Here is an 18,265-nt window from a genome sequence, read left to right as displayed (position 1 = left end):
CGACTTCTCCCACATGCTGACCTCTGACATCACCTACTAAGGAAATGACCTCGATAACAGCATTTTAGTCAGTTAAATGTAACAACAAAACATTATTTATAAAAAGCAATCTATTAATATGGTGTTTGAACTCTATAATCTCTGAATGTGATGTATTCGACACCTCGATAAGACTGATAGAAATTCTCATTATTTTCTTTAATGATTTTCAATTTGAGTGTCCTTATTTGTATATAGCCTACATTTTCTCGATCTGAACTACTAACTCAAGTAGAATGGGTGTGGCTTCGTGACAATGACCACACGAGCAGCCACTCACCGATTTGACAGCTCTAACGCTATCACGTGTTTACGCTTTATCTGATTGAATCTAGGTCTTAATGTCAAGTGTCCCTGAGCACTGCTACTTTTTAGTTGGTGTTGTCAGATAATCGCACAATTACTGACTTGATTCCGGGCTACTTTTAGTAAAGTGCAGAAATGTATTCTTGCCAATAAATCTGTGGCTGATCTCTCTTAAACTCACAACATCTGGATTTAAGGTACCGTTAATCATTCTGCTGAGCCACAAAGTCTGTAGCATTCACCTAAACACTCATTACCTATAATATATCTCTGCACTTAGCAAAAGAGCTCCCTCTGCGCTGCTATTTTAGTTATCAGTTATTCTGACTATTCTCACATCATTGATTTCATTTACGTTTTTCTGTATAGTTGTCTAATGTTTGTAGGGTATATTGTTCTGCTTTAATGTTACTTCTGAATCACTATGATAAATATAATTGTTTTTCTTCAGTGTATTTAAGATTTACTTAGAAGTCCAAAGTGTAGGAGTATAGGTTAAATCAGTTACTGACACAGACATGGTGGCGTAGCAGGAAGATTGGAATGTCGTGAACCAAGTGGTTGAGAGTTCAAATCCCAGTTAAGCACAAGTTGAAAAATAACTACTGTATGAATAAAAATACACAAAGTAGTCATGACTCATGTGTGTCAAATATGTGAGTTGAAAACATTGTTAAAATCACTGTGTCATATTCCTCATTTTTGTTTGCATGGCATTACCTGTGAAATCTCATGTGAAAATTTTAATCCACATGTGAAAGGTTATGTTACATAGTTTCACATTATTTCACATGTGAAAATCCACATTTGAAACTTCACCTGAAATTGGTGAAGTGCTCCAAAAACACATGGTTTCAAATGTGGGTTTTCCTTAAGGGATAGCCATGATCCCCAACATCTTGACAGAGCTTGAAGAATTTTGAAAAGAATAATGGGCGAATATTGCACAATCCAGGTGTGCAAAGCTCTTATAGACTTACCCAAGAAGACTCACAGCTGTAATCGATGCCAAACGATTTTCTAACATGTATTGACCTAGGGAGCTGCAACAACTATATTTTAGTTATTACATTTTTCTTCCACTTTGACATTACATAGTATTTTGTGTAGATTGTGGACAATTAAAGACATTTTAATCCCACTTTGTAACACAAAATGTGAAAAAATCCAAGGGATCTGAATAATTTTACAAAGCAAATGTGTCCCACTGGGTTCACTTATTGTACACAGACTTACACAGGTCATATATGCTTTTATCAACTTTGTTTACCCTCAATTTTAGCTTTGTTCTAAATGTTGTAATCTATCCTTTGCAATTTAAGAATATTAGTTCAAGAACATATTAGTGGCAATGGAATGTTGTTGGTTGTGCTATTTGTACCTTGTAAAGCCCTATTTTTAAGCGGTCTTGTGAATGAATAGATATAATTATTGTCAATATTGAGAATACTGTATATACACAGTACTGTAGTCAGTGATTAGGACATGTACAGTGCCATCTTCAAAGTGGTAGGCATGTTGTGTAAATCAAATGACACAAACCCCCAAAATATCAATTTTAAATCCAGGTTGTAAGGCAACAAAATAGGAAAAATGCCAAGGGGGGTGAATACTTTCGCAAGCCACTGTATATACTGTAATGGTGATATTTTGTTGTGACATTGTTAAACTTGCATATTCTTGTTATTTTCAATGATTTCCAATGATTCTGTTTGACTGTAGTACTGATAGCAGTTGTAAATTGGTCATTAAACAAGTGTATAAATCCTTGTAAATAATTTGTGTGGGGATTGTGCCCTATTGATATTTTACTTTAATCTCAAACATTGATATGGCTTCAACAACTGGTGAAAATAAGCAGTAACCAACATCACCAGTAGACTGCACTGTCTACAGAAAGTATAACATCTGCTTTGCACTGATATTCAACTGCTGAACAGTACTGTGAAAGGAAAGGAATGAAGGTCTATTAGACCTTGAGTCTGCACATGCATTGTACATGCAAACAACGTAAAATCCACTTAAGTGTTAAACCTGTATGTTCAATATCTATCTTAACCTGCAGTACCTTCCTAACATCACCCACTGGCACTTCTATTCCCTACAATATGGAACTTACACACACACATTTGTCTCTGCCATGCCATTTGACAAAAGCATGAAACAATAGAAAGGTCTCTACACAAAGGGCACTTTCCCTTGGATGGTGCCCAGGAATGTGGCAGGTTTTTAACTGTTAATCCCTAAAACTCCTGTTGGGGCAAAGCTGCTTGCAGGGCGACCTGTCTGCCTGCACCACATGCATGCTGGGTAAATATGCTAATAACACATTCCCCTGACTCAGACCCACCTGGGTCCACCCAGTGGGACATATTTGGCTGATCTGGTTTTGTAACCGGCAATGTTGTTAAATGTTAGCCATCCCATTTGCCTTCTAATAGTCCTCTTTGACAGATTAAATGCTTAACAAGTGCAGCTGAGGTTTTTGTGGTGAACAAAACCTGCAACCTGCACTTACAGGTGCCCCCAAGCAATTAGTGGTGCTTGATGTTTGGCATCCAGAAAGTTTGGTTTTGAGGAAAGCAGAATGTGTGAAAAAGGGAGATGCTGTGCAACTAAGTTGATTTGTCCCTAGTAGGAATATCCTCTCTCTCTCTCTCTCTCTCTCTCTCTCTCTCTCTCTCTCTCTCTCTCTCTCTCTCTCTCTCTCTCTCTCTCTCTCTCTCTCGCTCTCTCTCTCTCTCTCTCTCTCTCTCTCTCTCTCTCTCTCTCTCATGCCTTTTGTTAGGCCGGTCCTCAGTACCTCCACCCGCTCACAGAATAGGGGCTCAGGGGGCAGAGAGAAGGAGGGGAAAGATATGCCTCCAGAGACAAGGAGGGAGACTCAGCTGTTTGTCTGGGATACACAGGAGGAGAGAGGAGCCCCAACTCAGGTCAGGTACTTTAACATTTATCCAGTCAGGTTCTGTGTGTGTGTGTTTTGGGGGTACTTTGAGTTAATTCTGACTCTGCTATTATAAGACTTCAGGTTGTGTTGGCCTGTGTTTCTATTGTTTCTAGTGTTCAAATGAAGCCAGAATCATCTTCGTCATCTCAGAACATGGATTTGATTTCCAGTACCTGACAGTAACTGTGCCGAGGTGTTTGTGAATAGCCACTTTTGGATTCTCGTACTCCAGAGGTGAGAGTTATTAAGTAACTATTTTCTTACTCATATTAATAGGCTACCATGCTCAGTTTTGGGCTAATCACCGTCCTTTAGGCTTTCAATGTGTGTGTAAAGAATCAAGAGTGTTTAGTTGGGTCTACACTTCGTTATAAAACTATTTGTTGAATGGTTTAAAATCCATCAAAAGCTGCTTTCAATTCATGGTGGCTCTGAATATGTATTGACTGACACAGAGCTTGTTTTACCAAGGAAAGTGAAAAGGACTGAGGGAAAGCAAAATGGAAAATAAATGGAAAGGAACATGAAAGAACCTCAAATAATTATTTCATTTATTTCTGAACAGACAGCAGTAATTCTATAACTTTGGCAATAAAATCTATAATTTATCAACGGTGCTGCAGCTCCTCCAGAACCCTTCGTCTTTTCAAGATCCTGTAACATCAAACATAACATCAAAATGCATCTTATATTCCTGCCCTTACAGAAAAACCACATAATTTCACGTTACATTTGATGTGAAATCATGTCAAAACATGTTTTGGAACACTTCACATGATCACGTTTTCGCATGTGTAGTTTAATGTAATCACATGTTGCTTTACATGTTATCACATTAACTTCACATAAGATCACATGTGATCACATGAAAACGTGTTTTTGGAACACTTCATGTGAAATTCATGTGGTTTTTTGCATAAGGGTGAGCCAGCTGAGAGGCAATGTGCTGCCCTGCATCTGACTGGATAGGATGGGTGATCCAGCAGAGGACAGAGGGAAGCTGATTGCCAACAGGAACTGTGTGTCCCTGACAAGCAGGCCACCAAACGCTCCTGCTGTTCCACACTCAAGGTGCTTAATAATGCTTTAAAATGCACACGCATGCACTCTGTCTGCACACACACCCACGCAGGCACACACACACCGACACATGCGAACATATGCACTCACGTCGGTCCCACACATACACATTGGCACGCACATAAGCATGCACGCACACACATACACATTGGTATGCACATACCCATGTACGCATGCAGACAAACACACACACACACACACAGACAAACAACCATTGGCAAGCACATACACATGCACACACTAATGTTCTCTCCCTTGTGTTTGTCAGCTGTTCATCGTGGCCCTGTCGTTCGCCTACTTCTCCAAGGCTCTGTCAGGGACCTACATGAAGAGTGCCATCACTCAGATAGAGAGACGCTTTGACCTGTCCAGCTCTCTCATTGGACTCATAGACGGAAGCTTTGAGATGGGTATCAACCATAACATAAAACCAGATATACACTACAGACTACAGTATGGTCCAATTTCTTGTGGTTCAATCAGAGTCTGCTCTCAATACTGTCCAGTTTTGTAGTTGTTCTGGCAGTTTGTCCATAACTCTACTGTCAAACCCCAAACATTGTTCAATGTGCTGCTATGTTGTGGTAGCCTGGAATCCAAACTGATATGCTTTTTTTAGTAAGAATACAGAGCTTATAATTAGCGATTCCAGGCTACTGTAGTGTTGTGGTTTCTTGCAGGTAACCTGCTGTTCCTGGCTGTGGTCAGCCATTTTGGGGCGAAGCTGCACCGGCCCAGGCTCATCGCTATGGGCTGTTTCCTCATGGCTGTAGGATCCTTCCTCACAGGCCTGCCACACTTCTTCATGGGGCGGTAAAACAACTGAAATACTGGTTAAACTTCTACTTGTAGAGATACTCCTATACGGATGATAGTTTCACTTTAGAAATAAATAAATGTATCTAGTTGTTGATTAACTTAGAACTAAAGTATTGCGTAATCGGTCAGCTGCTTGATTATGTTATGGGGCCATACATGTTAAGAAATGGGATTAAGAGATGCTATAACAAGGAGTTGAACCGGAACGAGGAGCTCCGCCTTCTCTCTTTACAAGTTATGGACAAGTCTATGGGCCGAATGTCTGAAAAGGGGAGGCCCTTCCGAAATTTGAAAGATGCTAACACACAAAATAACCAGTGACAAAACAAACAAAAACACCGGAACTACTGCTGCTCGTTAGCCCACACATCCCATTCCTTCCTGACAGATTCTACATAACCAGTTATGTTAACGTAGGTCTGTCCACGAGAGATTAGTTGTTGATCAATGTCTCATCTCAATTAATCATATCTTTGTAACACTTAAACTTGAATCCTTATTCATCATAAGGCCTACAGAACAGAACATGACATGACAACTAACTGGTCTGTCTTTACTACAGCTACACATTTGACACAGTCATCCAAGGCTCAATGAATGACAGTGTCAGTATAACTCCATGTCTGGACCTTCTAAAGCAGACAGACATCCCAGAGATCCAGATGGAGCCATCTTCTGACTTCAACACAGGTACCACTCACAGCTGAGAAACATATTCAACTGTCTCTAACACTATAATTGTATTTCCTGCAGTAGTCTCACTTGGCCTGACTTGTCGAAGGCTGAGCTAGCATGAGACTTTACTTACAAGACTATTTCTGCAGGAACTACAGATGCCAATTGGCTTTATAGGTAACCATGGTGCAACATACAAGTTGTACAGTATATGCATGGTCCCTGATAAAGGAGGAAGGCTGTGTACCTGTGTGTCTCTGTATGATTCCCTCTGTAGACTGTGTGTGGGACTCCAGCTCCCACATGTGGATCTATGTGTTCCTGGGGAACGCTCTGAGGGGGATAGGAGAGACCCCCGTCACCCCACGAGGCATCTCCTACATCGACGACTTCGCTAAAGCTGAAAACTCTGCTTTTTACATTGGTGAGTTAATTCCACTCACAGAGAGGAAGCCACTGTGTGTGTGTGTGTGTGTGTGTGTGTGTGTGTGTGTGTGTGTGTGTGTGTGTGTTTTGTTAACCGTACAATGAGTGTGTGTCATGTATGCTCCAACTGGGATTTCGGGAAAACCATGGAATTTATTGAAAGTTCCAGGAATTTTGCAACCCTAGTCATGACATATGTAACTGAGTAGATAGGGCTGTAGGCCTAACTGTGTGTTTTATGATCGACAGCATGTCTACAGACCATCACACTGCTAGGTCCCATGTTTGGTTTCCTGCTGGGGTCGTTGTGTGTCAGACTCTATGTAGACATTGGATATGTCGATCTGGGTAAGAGAATCACATACTGTACACATTATTGTGTTAGGGTCCTTTCTACTAAGCAATGTACAGTACCGGTCAAAAGTTTGGACACCTACTCATTCAAGGGTTTTTCTTTATTTGTACTATTTTCTACATTGTAGAATAATAGTGAAGACATCAAAACTGTGAAATAACACATGTAGTAACCAAAAAAGTGTTAAACAAATCAAAATATATTTTGTATTTGAGATTCTTCAAAGTAGCCACCCTTTGCCTTGATGACAGCTTCTTCTTGGCATTCTCTCAACCAGCTTCACCTGGAATGCTTTGCCAACGGTCTTGAAGGAGTTCCCACATATGCTGAGCACTTGTTGGCTGCTTTTCCTTAACTCTGCGGTCCAACTCATCCCAAACCATCTCAATTGGGTTGAGGTCGGGGGATTGTGGAGGCCAGGTCATCTGATGCAACACTCCATCACTCTCCTTCTTGGTCAAATAGCCCTTACACAGCCTGGAGGTGTGTTGGGTCATTGTCCTGTTGAAAAACTAATGATAGTCCCACTAAGCGCAAACCAGATGGGATGGTGTATCGCTGCAGAATGCTTTGGTAGCCATGCAGTTTAAGTGTGCCTTGAATTCTAAATAAATCACCAACAGTGTCACCAGAAAAGCACCCCCAAACCATCACTCCTCCTCCTCCTCCTCCTCCATGCTTCACGGTGGGAACCACACATGCAGAGATCATCATCTACTCTGCGTCTCACAAAGACACGGCGGTTGGAACCAAAAATCTCAAATTTGGACTCATCAGGCCAAAGGACAGATTTCCACCGGTCCATTGCTCGTGTTTCTTGGCCCAATCAAGTCTCTTCTTCTTATTGGTGTCCTTTAGTAGTGGTTTCTTTGCAGCAATTCGACTATGAAGGCTTGATTCATCCAGTCTCATCTGAACAGTTCATGTTGAGATGTGTCTGTTACTTGAACTCTGTGAAGCATTTATTTGGGCTTCAATCTGAGGTGCAGTTAATTGCCCATTTCTGAGGCTGGTAACTCTAATGAGGCTGGTAACTCTTCCTGTGGCGGTCCTCATGAGAGACAGTTTCATCATAGCGCTTGATGGTTTTTGCAACAGCACTTGAAAAAACGTTGAAATGTTCCAGATTGACTGACCTTCATGTATTAAAGTTATGATGGACTGTCGTTTCTCTTTGCTTATTTGAGCTGTTCTTGCCATAATATGGACTTGGTCTTTTACCAAATAGGGCTATCTTCTGTATACCACTTCTATCTTGTCACAACACAACTGATTGTGAAGGAAATAAATTCCACAAATTAACTTTTAAGAAGGCACAACTGTTAATTGAAATGCATTCCAGGTGACTACCTCATGAAGCTGGTTGAGAGAATGCCAAGAGTGTGCAAAGCTGTCATCAAGGTGGTTACTTCGAAGAATCTCAAATATAAAATATATTTTGATTTGTTTAACACTTTTTTGGTTACTACATGATTCCTTATGTGTTATTTGATAGTTTTGATATCTTCACTATTATTCTACAATGTAGAAAATAGTACAAATAAAGAAAATCCCTGGAATGAGTAGGTGTGTCCAAACTTTTGACTGGTACTGTATATTCATTTTGGTTCCAAATGAATTCAAAACCAATCAAAAATAGCCAATGATTCCCTTTATGTTATTACTATTATCAGTATAGTATGTGTATCAGTGCTTATGATAGAGATGTCTCTCACTTATTCCAGAGACTGTTACCATCACTCCCAAGGATGCCCGGTGGGTGGGGGCCTGGTGGCTGGGATTCCTGGTCTCTTCTGTCATCATGCTCCTGTCAGGCATCCCCTTCTGGTTCCTGCCCAGCTCACTGCCGAAGCAGGGAGAGGAGAACAAGCTGCTCCCCAGCACCAATACTCAGGTTGGGGCAGGGAACAGCGACGCCACCCCACATCAGACCATGACGCTTGCTGTGATTGCAAAAGGTGGTCAGACTTTCATTGGCGTTTTTCAGATAATTTATGACTAGTCTAGAGCCCAAAGTTTTTCTTAGTCACTCAGGTCATGTGGACAAGATAAATGCCTGTGAATCCTGTGCCTATCTTTTATGATGGACATGTATATTCCTATACAGGAACAATACATTCTATACAGGGCCCTGTAACTGCAAATAATAAAGACTTGAATCATTCACATAACCCAAACCAGAAAAAGTAACTGTGTTGCATGTTATTCTCTTATATCTTCAGGTTACATACCATCACTGAAGAAGCTACTGAGCACACCAGCGTACTTTCTGCTTCTATGTGGCAGCATCCTGAAGTTCAACTCCTTCATTGGCCTGCTCACATTCAAAGCCAAGTACATGGAACAGCAGTTTGGCCAATCAGCAGCCAGAGCCAACTTCCTCATTGGTTAGACACTGTAGCTACATGTTTCTCAATCAGCGACCTTCTTTATAAACCAACTATGGCCCCTCCGTCACGATTCTTTCTGCTCCTTTTTTGTTGTAAAGTCAAATTCTGTTGGTTGGATTGGGCCTGAGATTTGGGTTTGGGTCAGAAACAGAGTGACAAGGGCTGTGTTTAGACAGGCAGCCCAATTATGATATTTTTCCACAAATTGGTCTGTTGACTAATCACATCAGATCTTTTCACATCAGCTCTTTTTCAGAGCTGATCTGATTGGTCAAAATACCAATTACTGAAAAAAAGATCTGAATTGGGCTGCCTGTCTAAACGAAGCCATAGAAACCTGGACATACTCCAACTGAAATGTTCCCTCTTGTCTGCATTGATGTTGAATGGCATTAAATACCACTTGTTTGTTCTTTCCTGTCCCCTGTAGGTTTGTTGAACCTGAGTAGACAGGAAACTCAAGCACGCTGGTGATCTATAAATGTGTGAGTATAACTTTTACAGGTGTGTTGAACCTGCCTGTTGTTGCTATGGGGATATTCCTGGGCGGTCTACTGATGAAGAGGTATAAGCTTGGCGTTGTGTCTGGAGCTCAGCTGTCTTTCGTCACCTCCTTCATGGCCTACCTCCTTCTCCTTCTGCAGTTTGGCACTAAGTGTGACAACGTTCAGGTGGCTGGGCTGACCGTGTCCTACAACGGGTAAATATGACATCTGATTGGTTGGTTGGTTGGTTGATTGATTCATTCATTCATTCAATCATTGAGTTCATTCATTTATATTTTAATAAAAGTTTTGATCACTGGAATATGTGGAAGAGTGAGACCAAAACACACATGGGCTTGTGCCGGGGCTCCCTCTTGTGGGAATATACAGTATGGTTGTTACTGATCCAGGACCCCTGGCTGTTTTGTCACTGTGCCTATGTCTAGGATAGTTCAGCAACTATTATTTAAACATCATTATGATTGCCAGCCATTGTCTCTGTCCCCCAGGACCCCTGGTGTGGTCTTTGACGGCAGCCTGTTGTTGTCAGAGTGTAACAGAGACTGCTCCTGCTTGGCTGGGGAGTGGGACCCTGTGTGTTCAGACAACGGCATCACCTACACCTCCCCCTGCCTCACAGGCTGCTCCAGCTCTACAGGATACGGCAAGAACACGGTACAAATACTATTAATTTACTGAATGTACAAAACATTAAGAACACCTTCCTAATATTGAGTTGCTCCCCCGTTTGCCCTCAGAACGGCCTCAATTCATCAGGCAAGGATGCTGGCCCATCTTGACTCCAATGCTTCCCACGGTTGTGTCAAGTTGGCTGGATGTCCTTTGGGTGGTGGACCATTGTTGATACACACAGGAAACTGTCGAGTGTGAAAAACCCAGCAGCGTTGCAGTTCTTGACACAAACTGGTGCACCTGGCACCTACTACCGTACCCCATTCAAAGGCACTTAAATATTTAGTTCCTCCCATTCACCCTCTGAATGGCACACATACACAATCCACGTCTCAATTGTCTCAAGGCTTACAAAAATATTTTTACCTGTCTCTTTTTTAACTTCGATTTAATATGTGACATCAATAATGGATCATAGCTTTCACCTGGATTTACCTGGTCAGTCTGTCATGGAAAGAGCAGGTGTTCTTAATGTTTTGTACAATCAGTGTAACTAATTGGCACTGAAACAAGTTATTTTCAACCATTAACGGGGGCCTTATCTCCCACCCGGGACGAAGTAAGTAATTTGCTGATTAGCAATAAAGTATTATTTTGATGAATGGAAAAATATGGTATGCAAGTCCCATGTAGAGAAGGTTCTGTCTGGTAGTTGTTCAGTATGACTTCAACATCAATGTCACTGGTGTAGAGAGGAGTAGGCAGGAGGCAGTCACAGGTTTAGAACTACTGAATTTATTTAAGCACCATAGATCAAAGCAGGACATAATCCAAAAGCAGTTGTGCTCAAAATATCTCTTCATAAACAAAAGGCACAGGGTGAACCAAAAGTGCAAAATATAAAGTACTCAGGAAATAGTAGGTGCGATTCCTCTCAGGAAAACAAGTAACATTTACAATGACCAACAAATGGCAGAGGGAGTATATATACAGTGATAGAGTGGGGATTGGAACCAGGTGTGTGTAATGATGACGAGACAAGTCCGGGGTTGATGAGTGAAGGGCGTTTGCCAGCAGTAGGTTCGGCAGCAGCTAGAAGGCCGGCGACGCTGAAAGCCTGAGCTGGGCAGGATGGGGAGCCAAATAGAAGGCTGGTGTGACAATCGACACAAACACAGGACATGGGGTAAACATGGTATCCTATCATTACATACTAGGCCCTACTGCACCTGCCCTGAGACAAGGCTATAGTCTCCTATGGCTTCTAATAGTAGACAGTCATGTCAAAGAGCAAATACTTCATCAGATCAGAGCAGAGGAAGTCCCTCAGGATACAGCACAGGAGGTTGGTGGCACCTTAATTGGAGAGGACGGGCTCGTGGTAATGACTGGAGTGGAATTAGTGGAATGGTATCAAATACATCAAACACGTTTTTAACATGTATCAAACCAGTTGCCGTGATATGTTTTTGTTGTTGTTGTGCAGTCTCCTCAAACAATAGCATGGTATTTTTTCACTGTAATAGCTACTGTAAATTGGACAGTGCAGTTAGATTAACAAGAATGTAAGCCTTCTGCCCACATAAGACATGTCTATGTCCTGGAAAGTTTGCTGTTACTTACAACAGTCATGCTAATCACATTAGCGCACATTAGCTCAACTGTCCCGTATACGGGACACCGATCCCGTAGAGGTTAACAGTGTGTGCTCTTCTCTCCACTGAACTATATTGACACTGTGAAATAGCAGAAAAGTCTGTGATATGTGCACTCTCAAAATTGCGATAAGAGTACATTGTCAGTCATAATCTAACTGCGAAATTATCATCAAACAGTAAAAAAAAAAAAAAAAGTTACAAAATAGTGAAAAAACAACAACTATAGAGAGAGATCATAGACCATAACAGAGAAACTATAACTGCTGTATTTGTTGTTGTTCTACCAGGTATTCCACAACTGCCGCTGTGTGTTGTCCTCCCCTGCACCATGGGGCAGTATGTCAGTAACATTAGGCCAGTGTCCTCGCAGAAGAGAGTGCAGCCGCAGCTTCACTTCTTACATGGCTGTGTCTGTACTCAGCGCCTTTATCAACTCCCTTGGGACCACGCCTGGATACATGGTCATCATACGGTCAGTCGCCATGTTCCAATACTTGTGTGACAAACCGGGGTTGGAACCTGGGTCACCTGCTGCCACAAGACTGTGTTAACCTGTGTATGTGATTTGTGATGTGTGTTTGTAGGTGCATCAAGCCCGAGCTAAAATCCCTGGCGTTAGGTATCCAAACTTTGGTGATGAGAACCCTAGATGCCTTGATATCATAGATCATATCATAGATGTCCATAATACAGGATACTGAACTCTGATCTCTCTGTAGGGGGTATTCCAGCACCATTGTACTTCGGGGCTTTGATTGACACAACATGTTTGAGGTGGGGATCAAGAAATGCGGGGGCAGAGGTGCCTGTCGAATGTATGACTCTGATATGTACAGGTAAGTTCATAGTGTGTGTGTGTGTGTGTGTGGGGGGGGGGTTGGGCATGCGCCAATGTGTGTGTGTGTCCGTGTGTGTGCATACTCTGAGGTGTGTATGAGTATGAATGAGCAGCAATGTTTTCATGTGTCCTATACTGTCCTTGCAGGGTGATCTTCCTGGGCCTCATCACATGTCTTAGTGGCTCCTCCTACTTTTTCATCAGTCATTGTCCTGTTGAGGATACAGTTTAGGAGGGAGGGGGACACCACCACGGGTGGGTCACCCTTTTACTGGGCAAACACAACTTGCATATCGTCAGACTAGGCTGAAACGTTAATCTTTTAAACTTGCTTGAATAAAACTATGCATTTTTAATAGTGCGCAAGAGTTGCGCGTTTCATTTTCTATGATGATTAATGTTTTTGGTTGCACCTCGAATCAACGTTGGTTGAGCGCCCTCCAATTTTTCGTCAAATAATACAGATTTTTAAATTTAATAAGTCAATTGTTAAAAGCATTAAAATTGGGTTTGGGATGTTTCCCACTTATTTACACAACCTACACCACAACGTTTAGAGAAATGTTCTGAAATTAATTAAGAAGTAAACAGAAGAAAAGCAGAATTGAAGGCAACTATAATCAATCAATCAATCAATTTTATTTTATATAGCCCTTCTTACATCAGCTAATATCTCGAAGTGCTGTACAGAAACCCAGCCTAAAACCCCAAACAGCTAGTAATGCAGGTGTAGAAGCACGGTGGCTAGGAAAAACTCCCTAGAAAGGCGAAAGCCTAGGAAGAAACCTAGAGAGGAACCAGGCTATGAGGGGTGGCCAGTCCTCTTCTGGCTGTGCCGGGTGGAGATTATAACAGAACCATGCCAAGATGTTCAAAAATGTTCATAAGTGACAAGCATGGTCAAATAATAATCAGGAATAAATCTCAGTTGGCTTTTCATAGCCGATCATTAAGAGTTGAAAACAGCAGTTCTGGGACAGGTAGGGGTTCCATAACCGCAGGCAGAACAGTTGAAACTGGAATAGCAGCAAGGCCAGGCGGACTGGGGACAGCAAGGAGTCACCACGGCCGGTAGTCCCGACGTATGGTCCTAGGGCTCAGGTCTCTCAGTTGGCTTTTCATAGCCGATCATTAAAGAGTTGAAAACAGCAGGTCTGGGACAGGTAGGGGTTTCGTAGCCGCAGGCAGAACAGTTGAAACTGGAATAGCAGCAAGGCCAGGCGGACTGGGGACAGCAAGGTGTCATCATGCCCGGTAGTCCTGACGTATGGTCCTAGGGCTCAGGTTCTCAGAGAGAAAGAGAGAACGAGAGAATTAGAGAGAGCATACTTAAATTCACACAGGACACTGGATAAGACAGGAGAAGTACTCCAGGTATAACCAACTAACCCCAGCCCCCGACACATAAACTACTGCAGCATAAATACTGGAGGCTGAGACAGGAGCGGTCCGGAGACACTGTGGCCCCATCCGAAGAAACCCCGGACAGGGCCAAACAGGAAGGATATAACCCCACCCACTCCGCCAAAGCACAGCCCCCGCACCACTAGAGGGATATCCCCAACCACCAACTTACAATCCTGAGACAAGGCCGAGTATAGCCCACAGAGGTCTCCACCACAGCACAAACCAAGGGGGGGCGCCAACCCAGACAGGAAGATCACGTCAGTAACTCAACCCACTCAAGTGACGCACCCCTCCCAGGGACGGCATGAAAGAGCACCAGCAAGCCAGTGACTCAGCCCCTGCAACAGGGTTAGAGGCAGAGAACCCCAGTGGAGAGGGGAACCGGCCCGGCAGAGACAGCAAGGGCTGTTCGTTGCTCCAGCCTTTCCGTTCACCTTCACACTCCTGGGCCAGACTACACTCAATCATATGACCTACTGAAGAGATAAGTCTTCAGTAAAGACTTAAAGGTTGAGACCGAGTCTGCGTCTCTCACATGGGTAGGCAGACTGTTCCATAAAAATGGAGATCTATAGGAGAAAGCCCTGCCTCCCGCTGTTTGCTTAGAAATTCTAGGGACAATTAGGAGGCCTGCGTCTTGTGACCGTAGCGTACGTATTGGTATGTACGGCAGGACCAACTCGGAAAGATAGGTAGGAGCAAGCCCATGTAATGCTTTATAGGTTAACAGTAAAACCTTGAAATCAGCCCTTGCCTTAACAGGAAGCCAGTGTAGGGAAGCTAGCACTGGAGTAATATGATCAAATTTCTTGGTTCTAGTCAGGATTCTAGCAGCCGTATTTAGCACTAACTGAAGTTTATTTAGTGCTTTATCCGGGTAGCCGGAAAATAGAGCATTGCAGTAGTCTAACCTAGAAGTAACAAATGCATGGATTAATTTTTCTGCATCATTTTTGGACAGAAAATTTCTGATTTTTGCAATGTTACGTAGATGGAAAAAAGCTGTCCTTGAAACAGTCTTGATATGTTCGTCAAAAGAGAGATCAGGGTCAAGAGTAACACCGAGGTCCTTCACAGTTTTATTTGAGACGAGATAATGCAAAGAATTTAATGGTCTCTGGTTCAATCCTGTTTCTGAAGGTCTCATGAATAATTAATATTGTTCCTCCTCTTCCTTGTGGCAGGCGCAGCAGCACACTGACCTCCAAAGCCTGCAAAAAAATTGCCGGACTGCCCCTTTCCTCGCCCTGCATGGAACATCCAGGGTCACATCCTTGGTGACGTGTGGGGTGACGTCCGGGGTGACCACAGCAACATCCTCTGGAAAGGGAGAAAAGAGGAACAGAATGTAAGTAAATGCAAACCGTAGGTTCTAAACACTGGCCAGTTGAAAGGCTCTACTAAGATGTCATGACAAACAGCACATGTCAGAGTGCTTTCTATAAGTCTTACTCACCAGCTTGGATGTCAGATGGCAGAGTGGCAGAGACGGCCACCGTGAGAGGCTTTTCTTCTGGTGTGACATCCACAACCTCCAAGAGGGAAGAAGCCGGGGTCTGCATCTGTATTAGGCGTGATGTCCACAACCTCCTTCTGAGAACAAGTTGGGTCTGACTCTGTTTTAGGGGTGGTGTCCACAACCACTACGTAGGAAGAAGTTGGGTCTTGCTCTGTGTTAGGGGTGATGTCCACAACCTCTAGGTGGGAAGAAGGCAGGTCTGCTTCTGTTTTAGGGGTGGTGTCCACATCCTCCTGATAGGACGAAACTGGGTCTGCCTCTGTGTTAGGGGTGATGTCCAGAACCTCCAGGTGGGAAGAATCCGGAACTGCCTCTTTGTTAGGGGTGATATCCACAATCTCCAGGTGGGAAGAATCTAGGTATGCCTCTGTGTTAGGGGTGATGTCCACAACCTCCAGGTGGGAAGAATCCGGAACTGCCTCTTTGTTAGGGGTGATGTCCACAACCTTACGGTGTGAGGAAGCTGGGCCTGGCTCTATGTTAGGGGTGATGTCCACAACCTCTAGGTGGGAAGAAGCCAGGTGTGCTTCTTTGTTAGGGGTGATGTCCACAACCTTCAGGTGGGAAGAAGCTGGGTCTGCCTCTTTGATAGGGGTGATGTCCACAACCTATAGGTGGGAAGAAGCTGGGTCTGCCTCTGTGTTATGGGTGATTCCCACAACCTCCAAGTGGGAAGAGACGGGTTCTTCCACTGTGTTAGGTGTGATTTCCAAAACCTCCAAATGGGAAGAAGCCGGGTCAGCCTCTGTGTTAGGGGTGATGTCAAAACCCTCCAGGTGGGAAGAAGCTGGGTCTGGCTCTGTGTTAGGGGTGATGTCCAAAAGCTCCAGGTGGGAAGAAGCAGAGTCTGGCTCTATGTTAGGGGTGATGCCACAAACTCTAGGTGGGAAGAAGCCAGGTCTGCCTCTGTAATAGGGGTGGTGTCCACAACCTACTGATAGAAAGAAGCCGGGTCTGCCTCTGTGTTAGGGGTGATAAACACAACCTCCAAGTGGGAAGAGACGGGTTCTTCTACTGTGTTAGGTGTGATTTCCAAAACCTCCTGGTGGGAAGAAGCCGGAACTGCCTCTGTGTTAGGGGTGATGTCCACAACCTTACGGTGTGAGGAAGCCGGGCCTGGCTCAATGTTAGGGGTGATTTCCAAAAGCTCCAGGTGGGAAGAAGCCGGGTCAGCCTCTGTGTTAGAGGTGATGTCCATAACCTCCAGGTGGGAAGAAGCCGGGAATGCCTCTGCGTTAGGGGTGATGTCCACATACTCCAGGTGAGAAGAAGTAGGGTCTGCCCCTGTGTTAGGGGTGATGTCCACAACCTCCATGTGGGAAGAATCCGGGTCTACCTCTGTGTTAGGGGTGATGTCCACAAACTTACGGTGTGAGGAAGCTGGGCCTGGCTCTATGTTAGGGGTGATTTCCAAAACCTCCAAATGGGAAGAAGCCGGGTCAGCCTCTGTGTTAGGGGTGATGTCCACAATCACTACGTAGGAAGAAGCTGGGTCTGGCTCTGTTTTAGGGGTGATGTCCAAAAGCTCCAGGTGGGAAGAAGCAGAGTCCGGCTCTATGTTAGGGGTGATGCCACAACCTCTAGGTGGGAAGAAGCCAGGTCTGCCTCTGTAATAGGGGTGGTGTCCACAACCTCCTGATAGAAAGAAGCCGGGTCTGCCTCTGTACTAGGGGTGATGTCCACAAGCTCCAAGTGGAAAGAAACCGGGTCTGCCTCTGTGTTAGGGGTGATGTCCACAATCTCCAGGTGGGAAGAAGCTAGGTCTGCCTCTGTGTTAGGAGTGATTTCCACAACCTCCAGGTGAGAAGAAGACGGGTCTGCCTCTGTGTTAGGGGTGATGTCCATAACCTCCAGGTGGGAAGAACCGGGTATGCCTCTGCGTTAGGGGTGATGTACACAACCTCCATGTGGGAAAAATCCGGGTCTAACTCTGTGTTAGAGGTGATGTCCAAAACCTTCAGGTGGGAAGAAACTGGGTGTGCATCTATGTTAGGGGTTGATATCCACTACATCTAGGTGGGAAGAAACTGGGTGTGTCTCTGTGTTAGGGGTGATGTACATTACCACTCGGAGGGAAGAAACCGGGTCTGACTCTGTTTTAGGGGTGTTGTCCACAACCTCTAGGTGAGACGAAGCCGGGTCTGTCTCTGTTTTAGGGGGGATATCCACAAGCTCCAGGTGGGAAGAAGCTGGGTCTGCCTCTGTGTTAGGGGTCATGTCCACAACCTTAAGGTGAGAAGAAGCTAGGTCTGCCTCTGTGTTAGGGGTGATGTACACAACCTCCATGTGGGAAGAATCCGGGTCTAACTCTGTGTTAGGGGTGATGTCCAAAACCTTCAGGTGGGAAGAAACTGGGTGTGCCTCTGTGTTAGGGGTGATATCCACTACATCTAGATGGGAATAAACCGGGTCTGCCTATTTTTTAGGGGTGATGCCCTTAACCTCCATGTGGGAAGAATCCGGGTCTGCCTCTGTGTTATGGGTGATGTCCACAACCTTCAGGTGGGAAGAAGCTGGGTCTGCCTCTTTGATAGGGGTGATGTCAACAACCTTAAGGTGAGAAGAAGCCAGGTCTTCCTATGTGTTAGGGGTGATGTCCAAAACCTCCAGGTGAGAAGAAGCCGGGTCAGCCTCTGTGTTAGGGGTGATGTCCATAACCTCCAGGTGGGAAGAAGCCGGGAATGCCTC

At 44.1% G+C, this 18,265-nt stretch overlaps 1 pseudogene; it reads left to right on the top strand.

Annotated features, from left to right (window-relative positions):
• Positions 1-3,203: 3,203 nt before the first annotated feature.
• LOC121543981 lies at positions 3,204-12,883 on the top strand (annotated as a pseudogene).
• The last annotated feature ends 5,382 nt before the right edge of the window (positions 12,884-18,265 follow it).

Source organism: Coregonus clupeaformis, chromosome 28 (genome assembly GCF_020615455.1).
Source record: "Coregonus clupeaformis isolate EN_2021a chromosome 28, ASM2061545v1, whole genome shotgun sequence".
Classification (NCBI taxonomy): domain Eukaryota; kingdom Metazoa; phylum Chordata; class Actinopteri; order Salmoniformes; family Salmonidae; genus Coregonus; species Coregonus clupeaformis.
Note: the sequence above shows the minus strand (reverse complement) of the source record. Positions and strands in the feature narration are given on the sequence as shown.